Source organism: Papio anubis, chromosome 10 (assembly GCF_008728515.1).
Source record: "Papio anubis isolate 15944 chromosome 10, Panubis1.0, whole genome shotgun sequence".
Classification (NCBI taxonomy): Eukaryota; Metazoa; Chordata; class Mammalia; order Primates; family Cercopithecidae; genus Papio; species Papio anubis.
In genome coordinates, this window is record NC_044985.1 from 42443928 (window position 1) to 42458028 (window position 14101).

At 48.0% G+C, this 14101-nt stretch overlaps 1 long non-coding RNA gene across 1 annotated transcript in view; it reads right to left on the reverse strand.

Moving 5' to 3' along the window:
• Window positions 1–3664: 3664 nt before the first annotated feature.
• Window positions 3665–14101, reverse strand: part of LOC103876271 — a 41041-nt gene continuing 30604 nt past the window's right edge. Inside the window, exon 3 of the long non-coding RNA XR_635444.4 lies at window positions 3665–4227. This is a non-coding gene — a long non-coding RNA (uncharacterized LOC103876271). The remainder of the gene's footprint in view (window positions 4228–14101) is intronic.

Consider the following 14101-nt stretch of genomic DNA (forward strand, 5'->3'; position numbering starts at 1 on the left):
TGATTTCATAAGCACTGTCTAGTTAATCTTCACACGCCACCAAAAGAGGTCCGCTTACCCACATTTCCCAGATGACAGAATCAGGCTGAGGAAGAAAAGCTGAGTGACTTAGCCGAGGTCACAGAGTCAGTAAGGGTCAGGTTAGGGCTCGATTTAAGGTCTTCTCGCCCCAATGCTATGTTCAGTATTCTCCTCCCCAAGGCCTCTAATGGCCCGTTTCTGGGGAAGACAGCAGGCTTGCTGACATGACAGAGCTGAGCCAGGGTGGAGTCAGATCGGCCTCGCAGCAGAGCAACCTGTTTGTGTCATTTTTGTTTATATAGGGCTTTTCTTCAAAGCACTCCACCTGTTTTTGCAAATAACTATTACAAGCCTTTTCTGCAGCAAGTCAAGAAGAGACAAGGCAAACAATAGCAACAGATGTTTCCCAGCCTTAGAAACTGGTGAGTGGCCAGCCTTGTCAGCTGACGCAGCTGACAGAGCCCAGACTGACAGCATAGGCTTCTGTGATCCGTCTTTGAGAAGTGACATGGCACCTCACACATGTTCAGTCCTCACTGTCCATTGGCCCCACCAGCAGGGTATGAGACAATGAAGCTCCTTATGTTTTAAAGAGTGGCCAGTGTCTGGCTTTTGTCCCTCCCAGGCTCCTCTCCCATGAGCGCCACTAAGGATGGCTTTGTTGGTCTGGACCGTGAAGTTCAGCTGCCTCCACTGGCCCTGCTCCAAGGATGAGCTTTGTTTCTCTGAGCTGGGCTCACACCATGTGAGTCCTGGGTCCAACTCCTAGGCCTGAGGTTTCCCAGCAGCCACCTTCGGACTGACTGCCCAGGTGACTGTTCTCAGGAACAAGCCTGCAGGGAAACATCTCAGCCACATGTTCTCACTTGTGCCCGAGGTGGCCAAACAGCATCTAAAGGACTCAGAGGAAGACCAAGGGGTGGCCCAGGCTCCCCTGCCAAGCCCCCAGGCTCTTAGTGAGGGGTGGGAGCCATGGGAGCTGTCTCTGTTCATCCATAGAGCCTGCTCAACAGCCCTTTCCTTTCCTGGGCCTGGTTAAGAACCTGCAGTGCCTCTCACTTTGGCTCCCAGCCAGGCCACTGGGTTCCTTCCCAGTGCCTGCCTGGTCTGCAATTGGACCAGGGCACAGCTCAACCTGAATCTCCTACCTGGGTGGTGGCACCCATGTCAGCATATGGCCCTACAGAATGAGGCTGAAAAACCATCCAGCATGCAGTCTGAATTCAACTAGTAAAGATCAGATGACAGTTTTCACGTGGACTCAAGTATTCGCTTCTTTGGGCAGTTCTCAGAAAACCAGTCTAGACGGAGACACCAGTTTCTGTTTGCCTTTGCCTAGAACCTGCTAGGCTCTTACTAAATGACCATCTGACTCCATACACCTAAGCATCAGGTAATTCCCGTAAGTCCACAGTCTTCAAGCATGGAGGTGCATCAGATTCAGCGGGGGAAGACTGAGTTCCACCTGCAGAGATTTGGGTGCGATGAGTCTGAAATGAGCTCACAGTACGCATCCCATGTTGCAGAGAAGAACAGAGCCAGTGAGCAGCACTTCTCCCTGGCTTCTCCATTCTCTCCTTCATGGGAGTGGACAGGAATCCCCTCATAATTTGTCCCTATGACAGCCGAGTTGTCCCCACTGGGGAGCAAGGCAACCCCTGATGTCATCAGGTGCAACACATAGCCAGATGAGCCCAGCGCTGGCCAGGCTGTGGTTATGCACTGCACACACCCAGCTCTTTGCGTCTGGCTCACTCCTAGCCAGACTGCAGAGGCATGTGATAAGTGGCAGCCATTCAAAACCAGAGGGACTCTACCCTGTTAAAGGGGTGCCACTCTCAGTTCTGATGGAGACAGCAAAAGGGTGGATGTCTTTGGGACAGCCTCCCATAGCAAGAAGCAAGCTGTGCGTGTGTTCCAGGATCACATTTCGCCCTTGGGTGAACTGGCTCGGAGCAAGCAGTATCATCTCTGCTCTGGAAGGTTGTTTGCCTAGGCTTTCTCCGCAGCTGTACTGGGCTACGCATGGCCATATTAGCGTCAGCAGTAAGAGCTGGCACTTTCCAGGTCCTCAGGAAACTTATTAATCCCCATTATGACTTTATCAGGTGGGCACTAAAATTACCTCCCGCCCTTTAGAGATAACTGAGGCGCAGGGAGGTTCATGACTTGTCTGAGAGCCCATGGCAAGGGAGTATTGGCTCTGGACAGTGAACCCAGGCAGTCTTGCCTCTGGAGTTCTCCACGGCTTGGACAGGAGAACAGGGCACCAAGTGAGTCTCAAGTCTGCCAGGCCAGTGCTCAGGGACCCATCCATTGGAAGGAGTGGTGATGTGGGCACCATTTGCCTCATGGGATGGAGGGGCTGGTGTAATCCGGGCACTTGAGGTCAAGGTTTTTGTGACTAATGCCATAGATATGTGACTGGGTGATTTGTTTTTTTCCTTTTTATTAAACTGATTGTAAGATTAGTGACTGGGGCATTCCATAAACGCACATCAGAGTGTTCCAGAGAGGTGCGGCTGGTAGGGCAGAGAGAGAAGGCAAACACCAGCCACCTGAAGGGCTGGGGGAACTCCAGCTTCTGTTTTCCAAAGACACAGCTTCCAAGAACAGCAAAGAGAAGCCAGACCAAGCTCCAAGGAGCATGCCCAGACAGCCCGCTGCGCATCCCGCCCGGGGTGGCTGGGCTGTCGTGGTCCTAGAGGGTCTGTGGGTCCCTACCCTCTCTCCCTCAGCCAGGTGTCTGGATACCTGAGCAGCAGTCCCCCTCCAGGGTCCCTTCCCTGCCAGGCATCAGAGCCACAGGGGAGACCCACAAGGAGCCTGCCTGATGCAATTGTAGCTGGCATCGTCTCCATACCTCACAAGCGTGCTCTCACTGTGAGGAGAGCCACCTGCCCTCTCTTCCTGTTTGTGTCTGTCCAGGAGAGTGCTCCCTTACAGACACCTTTAGGGGAGGGAATCAATGGGATGGGACTCGTTGTTAGCAGTCACCGCCCCTGCTGGAGCCAGTGGGCCTATGGGAGATGTTGGATGGTTCTGTTCAAACAAAAGAGAACAAGCAGTGGGTGGAGGCAGAGGGCAGCTAGCAGGACAGAGGAGGCTGGCGGGTGAGAGGGTGTTCAGAGTGGGGACAGTGGCTAGCTCTCTCTTGAGGGTGGTGGTGGGGAGTGCAACTGCTCCCTCAGTGGCTGTGGAAAAGTTGATTAACAAGCAGCTGGGCCAGGTGCAGTGGTTCATGTCTGTAATCCCAGAACTTTGGGAGGATGAGGCAGGAGGATTTCTTGAGGCCAGGAGTTCAAGACCATGTCGCTACAAAAAAAAAAAAAAAAAAAGCTTGTGACGTGGTGGCTAAAGCCTGTAGTCCCTTGGGGGTTACTTGGGGGACTGAGGCAGTTCACTTGGGGCTGAAGCAGAGGATCGCTTTGCCCAGGGAGGCTTCAAGGCTGCAGTGAGCAGTGATCATGCCACTGCACTCCAGCCAGGGAAGTGACAGAGCAAGTGACTTGTCTCAAAAAAAAAAAAAACAAAAGGCAGCCTGACCCACTGACCCAGGGATGATGCAGGCTGGATGCAGGAGGCCAGGAACTGCCTGGAACCAGAACTGCCAGCTGGGGCTTGAGATGGAAATGATGACCTGCTTAGCTGGAGCAAGGAATCTGGAATTTAAGGAAAGGCCCCCAGGAAGAGCTGCAGCCTCGGTTGGACAAAGCTGCAGTCCATGTCACCCTTTGGCTTTAGCTAATCTGCATGGGGACTGGCCCTGACAGAGACAAACATGCCTGAGGCACTTCCTGAGGAGGGGATGAGGGAAAAACGGAAGGCAGCATCTCTGAGCCTCTGTCCCAGATGGAGGCTGTGATGGGGAGGCCCCAGTCTCAATCCCACACACACAGTGAGTGTCTATGGTAAGCAGCTGAGTATCTCTGTCTTCACACATCCCCTACAAACACATGCTATACAGGCACATCTGCAAACAAACTCGTAACACAAACATACCTCCCACAAACACAACACAAAAGGACATCAAAACACACACACGTGGTATCTTGTATGACCTCTCCCTTGGAGCCAGGTTCTTGAACTGTGCCACAGCCTTATCATGAGGAGTGTTAGATCTTCAGTGACTAAATTCCCTTGGATAAAGTCCAATGAGGTCTTCTTGTTCCAAATTCTCCAGCAAATGCTGTTGCAGTGAGGTTCCTGCTGGGACAGAATCACAAAGCCAGATGCTAGCTGAAGTGGTCATCTAGCACCTAAGGGAACGGGCAGGACACCCCCCAACCCTCCCCCGGGGATTATAGTTGCCTCATGTTAATTCATTCTTGGAGGAACACATGACCCAGTCTCAATCCCAGAAGTCAATAAAATCTTCTTAGTGTGGAAATGGTGCAGAGTTACCATGGTTTAGAACCAGGCTCACAATATGTTGCCCTCATAGTTTATCTCTTATCATTACTTAAAGCATGACTTTTTGCCGGAATCCATCATCTTTTATCCAACACGAGTCCTCTTGTACATTCTCTCCCTCATGCACATAAGAATTGCTTTATAGTGGGAGACAGGGAGCCTTCTGGGATTGTGTTTGCAGGGTGGAACTCTCCTGGAGGCAGGGCAGGCACTTAAGAGAATGAAAAACACAGCAGTCCAATGGCATTGATCTGAAAATCTCTGGAAGGCACCAAGCCCAAAGGTGTCTATGGACAGCAGACCACGTCTCCTACTCAGCTAACCTTTCATCCTGTGGTTGGGAGGAGCCCGACACTTGGGTTGGCTAAAGTTTGAAGGCTCACCTACTTCAGGTCTTTAGGTACAATTCATCCTGTTCGGGGCTGCCCAGTGGCCCTGTTGCTAGTTAGGAAATGGGTTGGTAACCCTTGGTCTTTTCTTTGGGGAAAAATCAAACCCATATGCTTCTTCAATAATCAGAAAAGGACAGCAAACACAGAGGACAGTGGGGATGAGAGAGGAAAGCTCTTTGCAGCTTTAAATGTCTAACAACTCAGCCACGAAGCCTAAGCATTGAAAGCAGCAGATTTTGCAGGTTGTTAGTTCTCGAAGTGAACAGCTCCTGTTACAGTAGGTAGCTAGTCAGGCATGAGCCTAGCAGGGGAGGGCTCCCTGACACACATACCAGGAGTGTCAGGCAACCATCAGGTGATGGTCAGGCGGTCATTAACTCTCTCAAATAGTAATTGGTCACAGCCAGTGCCAGGGAAAGGCAGGCTCCCAATAAATAGAAAACACTTGAAACTGGTGATGAGCAGCTTCCCGATAAGATCTCAGGAGTTGGGCAAGGGCTCCAGCATGCGCATTAAGAGGCAAAATGGCAGAGTTTAACTGGTGTAGGACCTTCCTCTAGGAATGCTAGCCTAGGAAGGGAGGATGCCTCAGGTGAGCATGCGTACAACTCCAGTCAACACACTACACATGTTCCCTTCCCAAGCCCTGGCAGGCCACCCCGAGGAAAGAATCGGGAGAAGGAACACACAAGACCCCAGAAGTATGCCAACATATAAACCCCAAGTCAAAAGATCAAACAGGGCAGGTGGCCACTCAAGTCACTTGCCTGGCCCTCTTCCAAGTGTGCCTTCCTTTCATTCCTGCTCTAAAGCTTTTTTATTTTATTATTTTATTTTATTTTTTTGAGACGGAGTCTCGCTCTGCCACCCAGGCTGGAGCGCAGTGGCGCAATCTCAGCTCACTGCAAGCTCCGCCTCCTGGATTCAAGCGATTCTCCTGCCTCAGCCTCCAGAGTAGCTAGGGTTACAGGCGCCCACCACCATGCCAGGCTAACTAAAGCTTTTTAAGAAACTTTCACTTCTGCTCTAAAACTCCCCTTGATCTCTCCTGCCTTATGCTCCTCAGTCAAATTCTTTCTTCTGAGGAGGCAAGAACTGAGGTTGCTGCAGCCCTGTGCAGATACAGATAAGTTCCACTGCTAGCATTTCCACCAGGGCCGAGACAAAAGTTCTTGAAGGCAGTGTTGTTTCAGCCAGTGCTCCCATTTGGTGCAGCAACAGGAGTGCAGCTGACGCTAATCCACAGACTCCTAAGGGCTTTCCTGTGTGGGCAACTTCTGCCTCCCCCAGGGCATCTCCTCCAGAGTAATTGCTAAGGGGAGCAAGGAAAGAGGATAATTTTCAGCTGTGACCTTTCTGCTAGGCAATCTCTCAGTTATCAGTGGCTGATATGTTTAAAATGATATTTGCAAGGGGGATGACCTTCATTAAATAAGGTCAAGGGCACCATTAGGGGAGGGAGCTGAGAGACACCAGAAGAGTGACAAAGAGACAAAGACAGAATCACAGCCCTCCCCGGGGTTGTTGACTGAATTCTGAAAGATTGAAAAGTCCCTAAGGCAGCAACCACAGCTTCCCAACATTGAAGGGAGTTGAGTCACCTGCTGGCTTACCAGCAAGCTCCCTGGATATGCAATAAATAAAAGCAAAGGGTAAAGGTGAGACCTGGCTGCCCGGGAGCTCAGTTGGCTGAATCCTTAAAAGAGCTCAGGTATTTAATTTAAATCACCGGTGAAAGGCATTTTTTTCCCCCCAGCAGTTCTGTCTAGAAGTTTCCCACCCACTCTTCCAAAAAAAAAAAAAGAAAAGCCCAAAAGAGTTCCCTAAGGGCCCTGGGAAAAAGCAAGAAATAAATAGGACCATCAACTGTATCTGCCAGTGAATTGTTAAAGTCTGTATATGGTTTGCAATTACCTACAAAAATCAGACTATCACAGCATTCTCAGGTACTATTCCAGGTAAAAGTATTCTTGGGGCCTCAAAGGTATGATTGCTTCAGCTTTGTCTTGGTTTCTCCTGTAAGTCCTTTGAAATACCAGCATGGTTCATGTAGAGAAGAAACAGTGTGATGAACAAAAGAGCATGTGTCTGGGGTCAAGGACATCTGTATTTCTAACCTGCTCTGCCTTTTCCTAGCTAGGTGATTCCAGGCAAGTTATCAAATTCTCTTAGCCTGAGTTTCATCATCTGCCGAAGGAGATGACCATTTGGTGTTTTGTGGGCTGCAATCCCAGAAAGCCTAAGGCTAAAAGCTGAAACAACCAAGGGGTTGACTGGCTGGCATCGCTGAGCCCAGAGCACCAGCCATAGCTCCGTCCAGGCCCTCCCACACCCTTTCTCTGTGAGTTTTTGGCTCTTCTCTCTGCTATGTGTTGAGCAGCACAGAAACAGATGCAGCAGGTCTAGGCCTTATATCCATACACTAGGAAGTCAGTGGAAAGAGACATCTCTAGTAACCCTCTTTTAAGATAAAGCAAACTTCTTTCCCAGAAGCACTTAGCTAACTTTCTCTTCTTTCCTATTGGCCCGAAGAAGTCACATCTCATTTCTCAACTAATTGCTATGGCAAGGAGATCGGCCTTGAGCTGTGTTCCTCAGCCTATTGATCACAAAGGACTCCTCTTGGATGAGTGAAGCCCTCCCTTGGAGCTGGGAGTGCAGTCCTCTTACTGGGACAGCCAAGGGCTGGGGAGAGCAGGAGCTGTATTTGGGGAGAGGAAATGGATCTGCTGCTTAGATAGGCAGCAATTCCAGTTCACAGAAGGTGGTGGGAATTAAATGAGATGTGTGAAAGCACTTAGCCCGGCCCCTGACACATAGTCAATACAATAAGAGGGAGTGAGAGAGAGTAAATACAGTAAGACAGAGGAAGGCAGAAGGTAGGGAAGAACACCATAGATGAAGTGAAACCAGAAACGAATCATTCACATATCTGGGGAGCTACTGCTTAGAGAGTGTGCTTCTAGTTACCCTAAAATCTATTCCAATAGCTAACCTACCATCACCACACCAGTGCTCAACCCCACTCCCCGCCCCAAATGCAAACATTTCATGTATTAGGGTCAAGACCATCCTCAGGATGCTTCTAAACTCTGGAGTAGAAATCAGAAGACCACTGACTGGCTGGAAGACACAATTCTTCTGAGCCTTCATTTCCCCCCATTCATTTGCTCTTAATTTCCACCTTTGTAAGTGGCCTTATGTCGTTCCCATAGATGCCCAAAATGCCCCAATACTGTCCAGCAGAACTTTCTGCAAGGATGGGAATGGTTTTTGGTGCTGTCCAGTACGGTAGCCACTGGCCACATGTGGCTACCAAGCACTTGAAACATAGCTAGTTCAACCTAGGAGTTGAATTTTTTATTTTAGCTACTTTTAATTGAAATAGCCACATATGGCCAGTGGCTACCAGAATGGGTAGTGTAGCTCTAGACTGTACCTTCCTGAAGGCTGAGACAGAAGTTTCTGCTTCCTCTGTACCTCACCACTGCCTTGAGGCAAGTGTGGGGCCCTCGGAGGGCCTCCTGTAAATGCATGTCACCAACTAGCTAAGTGCTCCCAGTTTGCATGGAATCATGAATAGACCTACTCAGCAAAGGTGAAGTGACTGAGCCCTTGTGGTTTAATGGAGAAAAACAGAACTAACCTGGGGACTGAGAATGAGCAACGCCTGCTCCACTCTGCAGCAATGGATTGCCGCACTCTCCAGGCCGTGTCAGTCTGTCCTCACGGGTCTTTGCGTGTGTGTGTGTGTGTGTTGTGTGTTGCATGAGAATGGCCTTGGGAGGGTGAGAGGAGCTGCCTGCTCCTCCAGCCCTGCCTCCCCAGTGGCTGGCCTCCGTCCTGTCTCCTGCTCACTTGAGGCGCTTGCTGAGATGATACAGGCTTGAAAAGAGGAGGGGGGAAAACACACTCCGGGAGCTGAGGGTCTGAATGCATTCTCTCCTGACGGCTGGGAGATCACCCCTTCCACCACGGCGTTCAGCCAGCGCCCCCGCTGACACCCTCCCGGGAGTAACAAGAGGCCTTTTCTTCTCAGAGCATCGAACGTTTCCATGGGCACACTTCACCTCTCTCCTCCCGGGAAAGGCCACAGCTGATGGCTCCGCGGCATCCTCAGGGAGCTGTGATGCCTTCCCCCCACTGCCATCAAGATGATCAAAGCTCTGCCATCTTTAAATCGAATCCAGGAGGTTCACATTTAGGGCTTGCCTTTAGCTGGGGCAGGGAGTAGTGTCCTCATAAAAATCCCCTGCTTCTGAACGGAGCCATGAAGCTTGATTCACTGATAAAATCTCATCCTCTTCTCAGGTATTTATCACGGTCTGTGCACCACCTAGAGGCCACTGTCTTAAACTCTTTCCAGTAAGCAACCTGTCTCCCCTCACCAACAGAAAGACCCCAGAAAGCCTGTGTTTCCTGAGCAGGCTCCACTGTGCTTCCACTTTCTCGGAGTCGGCTTTCTGTGATCCCACGCAGCTCTCACGGAGTCCCCAGACTGAAGCAGACCCACTCAACCAGAACAGCTTTCTAACACTTTCTAGCCTCTGTCAAATGAAAAGAACTTTTTGGTTTGTCTTCAGAAGCAAGAAAGGTACCTAGGAAAGATGAGCTGAGCCTTCCAGCTGATGTCCAAACCTACACGAGCTCTCAGTGCTAGGAGATTCTTGCAGCCATCTGACCCGCACTCCTGGCTGGGTCTTCCTGTATGGGGCCCATTCTCCCAGAACTGGAGCTCCTGTCTCCTTCACCCTCCCTCCCATGACCATGTCGCTGCCACACAACACAGACTAGGAGCTGTCCCCAGGAGATGACACCATCTTAGGGGAACTGATACCGAATATGTTATTGTTGTCATTGTTTGCTCTCGTTTATTGTGGCAAAATATATATAACATTTACCCTTTAGCTTTTTTCAAGTGTATGATTCAATGCTGTGCAACTGTCACACCCATCCATTTCCAGTACATTTTCATCATTCCAGACAAAAACTCCATGCCCATTAAATTACAACTCCTCCTCCTTCCTTCCCCTCAGCTTCCGGTAACCTCTACCCTACTTTCTGTCTCTGTGAGTTTGCCTATTCTGGGTACCCCCTATAAGTGGAATTTGTACGGCTGTGCCTGTGGAAACTGCTGCAGTCTACAGGAAAGGCAGAGCCAAGTTCAAACTTCTCAAAACAAACAAGGAAGGGTCCGTTGTTTGGGAGCGTGGGCAAATCAAGCCTCAGCTGGTGTTTACTGTCTCCATTTTAAAGTGATCTGAAGAAAGCTCTACTGCAGAGCTGCAGGTAACTAGAGGATCTGACCCTGGAGGTTTGAGGTCAGGCAGGAGGCAGCTCTGAGTGTCTGGACATGTTGGCGTGGAAGTTTCTGGGTTTGCGTGTCTGGATATAACCTCAGGATTCAAGGGGGGTGATGTCTACACTTCTTTCTTCCTGCACGTGACAGTGAACCGATGGTGTACTTTATAGTCATTTTCTTATTACACTAACAGAATGGACCCTCTTGTAATATAAATGACTATTACAATTTGTGTAGGTTTCAATTATTTTTATATTATGAAACTACAATTCTGTAAATGCTGCATCCCAGGGAGAAAGGGATTGGAGCACCAGAGTGAGTCATTGTAATAGTGACAATTAACATTTATACAGCATTTAGTGGTTGATAAAGCAGCTTTCATAACCATGATCTCATTTCTTATAATAAGCAGAGAACATAAAAAAGTAGGAAGAGTTTATAAGAGACAGCCAGAAAAGATGCATCATGTATTGGTTTCAAGAAAATAATGATCATCTCAGATCTGCAAAAGGGATTTAAACCTTGGATATCTCCTTGACTGAAAAGACTGAAAAGAGGGACTCAGTAGGAGTTCCCTGCCCCCACCCACCCCCACCAGGAACAAGAAAACTACATATGAGAGAAAAGCATATTTGACTAGGAATTATAGGAAATTTGAGATGTTCAGGACACACCCTCCTAAAGCTGACCTCTAAGTCAAGCTTTCTCAGTCGGTAAGTGGGAAACATTGGGTTGATTAATAGGATTTCTTTGCAGGACTTCTCAGATCCTTTAATATGCTAATGTGCATTTTGACTTCCCAGAGTGAGACTACAGTATACAGTGTTTCCCACACATAGTTGATAATGGAATAGTGTTTGAGACTAATGTTCCTTAGGACACAGTTTGGGAAGTGCAGACTAAAATGGGTGGGTCCTTGAACCCAGGAGAAACCAGGACCACCAAAACGTAGAAACAAAGAGCTTTCCAGAGAGGTAAAGGAGGCTGATGATCTAAGCAGAATGATCTGAAGCTCAGAAAAAAATGGAAACAGCAGGGGCTTACTCCTGGAGTGGGTACAGGGCAAGTCTGAGAGCAGAATGTCCAGCCGCAGAGCTTCCATGGTGGCCCGGCCCGCTTGTGTGGTCAGGGCAGCATCTTTCCTTCCATCTTCACCAGGTTGGCAGCAGTGGGGCCACGTCCCCCCAAGTTCATAGAGAGTCTCTCAAACTGGTCGCACCCCACCACACGGGAATGCAAGGAACCTCAAATCATTTAGTCCTATGGAAACCACACTTAAAAAGAGCCACCAATCCAGATTTGGGAACCCCTCCATCATACTTTTTGGATGACATATTTGTTTGAATGGGATTTAATTTTTATCACATGTTATAAAAGTTATTGAAACTTTGCTTCCTGAGCCCTTTAAATCAGAATCCTAGTAATAGCTGTCACTTTGAACTGCTTTCTGGGTGCCAAACAGTGTGCTAAGCCCTCCGCATCTACATCGTTATCAGACTCTCACAAGCCTTTGTGGGAGTTTTGATTACTTTCTTTATTTCACAGATGAGGAAACTATGTCTTAGAAATGTTAGGTGTCTTGTCATTGATCACACAGTTAGTAGGTGATAGAGCCCGGATGCTAACTCAAGTAATCTGGCATTAGAGGCTCCGTGCGTAACCATGAGGCTTTACTGCCTCATCATATGTGGAAAAGAAGACAGGCTGCCCCACCTACATGGCAACCCTTCCAAGAGAATCTCAGTTTATTCCAGGAAGCCAAGTCTGTATTCCTCAGCCTTCCTTTCAGCTAGGTGTGCTCAATGAAGCAGAAGTTGTCAGGAGTAGCTTCTGGGATGGCTACTTAAAAAGGCTACCCTGCTTCAAGACACACCTTGTCAAACTTTTTTCTGCATCCTTTTGCCTAACACCTGGATGTGATGGCTGGTGTGTCAGCAGCCAACCTGAACCTAAAGCAGGTGATGTACCTCACCTGCTAAGGATGACAAAGCAGGAAGGTAGAAGTCTGGGTTCCTAACAATCATGGAACCCACATGTCAGCTATGGACTGCATACCTCCAGAGAGAAATTAGCTTTATTATATTTAAACCACCTTTATTTGGGTTTTCTATTCTATGCAGATGAAGCTAATACTAACAGATACACCAGGCCATATTCCCAATTGTGCCTCCTGGTCTTTATTTGCCACTGCCTGCCCCATCAATGAAGAGTTTCCTCCATTAAGCTCTGTTTCCCTTCCACACCCCATTCCCCAGGGATGCATGTTCCCTGGCTGTGTGACTCAAGTCTGAAGTCCCGGTTTTCCACATCCGCCCAGCCTCTCCGTTTCTAGATCTTACAATTAATACTGCAACCAGAGAGCTGGGCCTTGTATTCGTTTCAGCATCATTCAAAATAGTAATCAGAATGTTTTATACCAACAGCTGTTGAGGGAGAAGCATGGTTTGTGTAAAAAGCACTTGACCTAGTAGAAAAATAAGGGGGTGACTCTATCCTTTGCAAGCTGCAATAATGTAAAGAATCAGTAGGCAATGTCTTCCTTGCCGTGGGTCTGAGACCCCCTGACTCAGCAGTAATGACTTTTCCATTTTATAGAGAGCAGATGGGATTTCAATGGACTGTGACTATTGTCTATTTTCTCTAAGAAACATACACCAAGATCTATGCACCTCTTACAGGTGATAGTATGCATAGCTGCAAAAAGAAAGGTAATATTTACAACTTCCTACTTAAACACTTTCCTTTAGAAATCAGACTTCTTTGCTCTCCCCCACCCCCCAAAATAAATAAATTAAATAAATAAATAAATAAATAAATAAAGGAGACATGGATCCTTCTGTTTTCTAGATGACATAAGAGAGTCATGATTGAATAGCACCACAATGCCCCCTTTTTTGCCCTAAAGAAAACAATAAAATGGAGCACTTCTGGATATAATAAATATTCCTTCCACTCTTGGGGAAGGAAAAGGGGGTAGAGTTTGGAGAGAGCAATGGAGGACTCCTTGGGTGGCTGGCAAATTTCTGTCTTCCAACACATATTCGTTATAAGAATTTTGGCCTTATTTAGAATCCACTTGTTTTATGCCATATTCTGTATTTGTGTTTTATTTAACATAAATGGTTAAAAGGAGGGGAGATCACATCTTCCCATTGGAAATGTCTCTTAGTCATGTTCATTTGTAGATAGCAAAGGGATTTTTTCTAACATCCATCCCATCAGCAAGGAAGCAATGCTAGCTCCAGAAAATGGAAGAATTCCATTTCTGCAGGTGGAGATATGACAATAAGACAATATCAATTGCTCACATTTCCCTGAGTACCTATTCCAACTAGTTACAATCGAAGAAACAGTGTGTGTGTGTGTGCGTGTGTGTGTGTGTTATTTTCTAATCTTTAAGCAATCTATTGAGGCAGGTACTTTCATCATCCTCATTTACAGATGGGGAGACTGAGGCACAGAGCGGTAGAGTAACTTGCAGTTAGTGAGTTCTGAGGTCAGAATTGAAATGCAGGCAGTCTGGGTTTTGCTTCTAATCCATTTGACTGGGAGGGTGGGAGGGGAACCTGCCAGAGTGGCCAACTGTCTTGGTGTGCCCAGGACTTTGGAGTTTCCTGGGACATGGGACTTTCAGTGTGAAAACTGGGCAAGTCCCAGGTAAACTGTAACAGTTGATCACCCTAGATGGGCTCCTCCCTGCATGTCTCAGATGCAGGGACAATCTCCCTTAAAACAAAACTCAGGTGACAGCTGGGTCATTACGATGCATCTGTGAGCCACAAATCCCCATCAGTGTGTACACCAAGAAAAAAAGAGGTCTGGTGGCTCAGAGCCTGGCTAGGCCAGAGGCCTCCCTGGGATTGAGTCAACTTCCTAATACAGAAAGCTGAATTCATCCTGACACTTAGAAAAAAAAAATCAACGGTAGCGTAGGAATGATTTGAATGAGAACAAAATTTACATTTCTTTATAC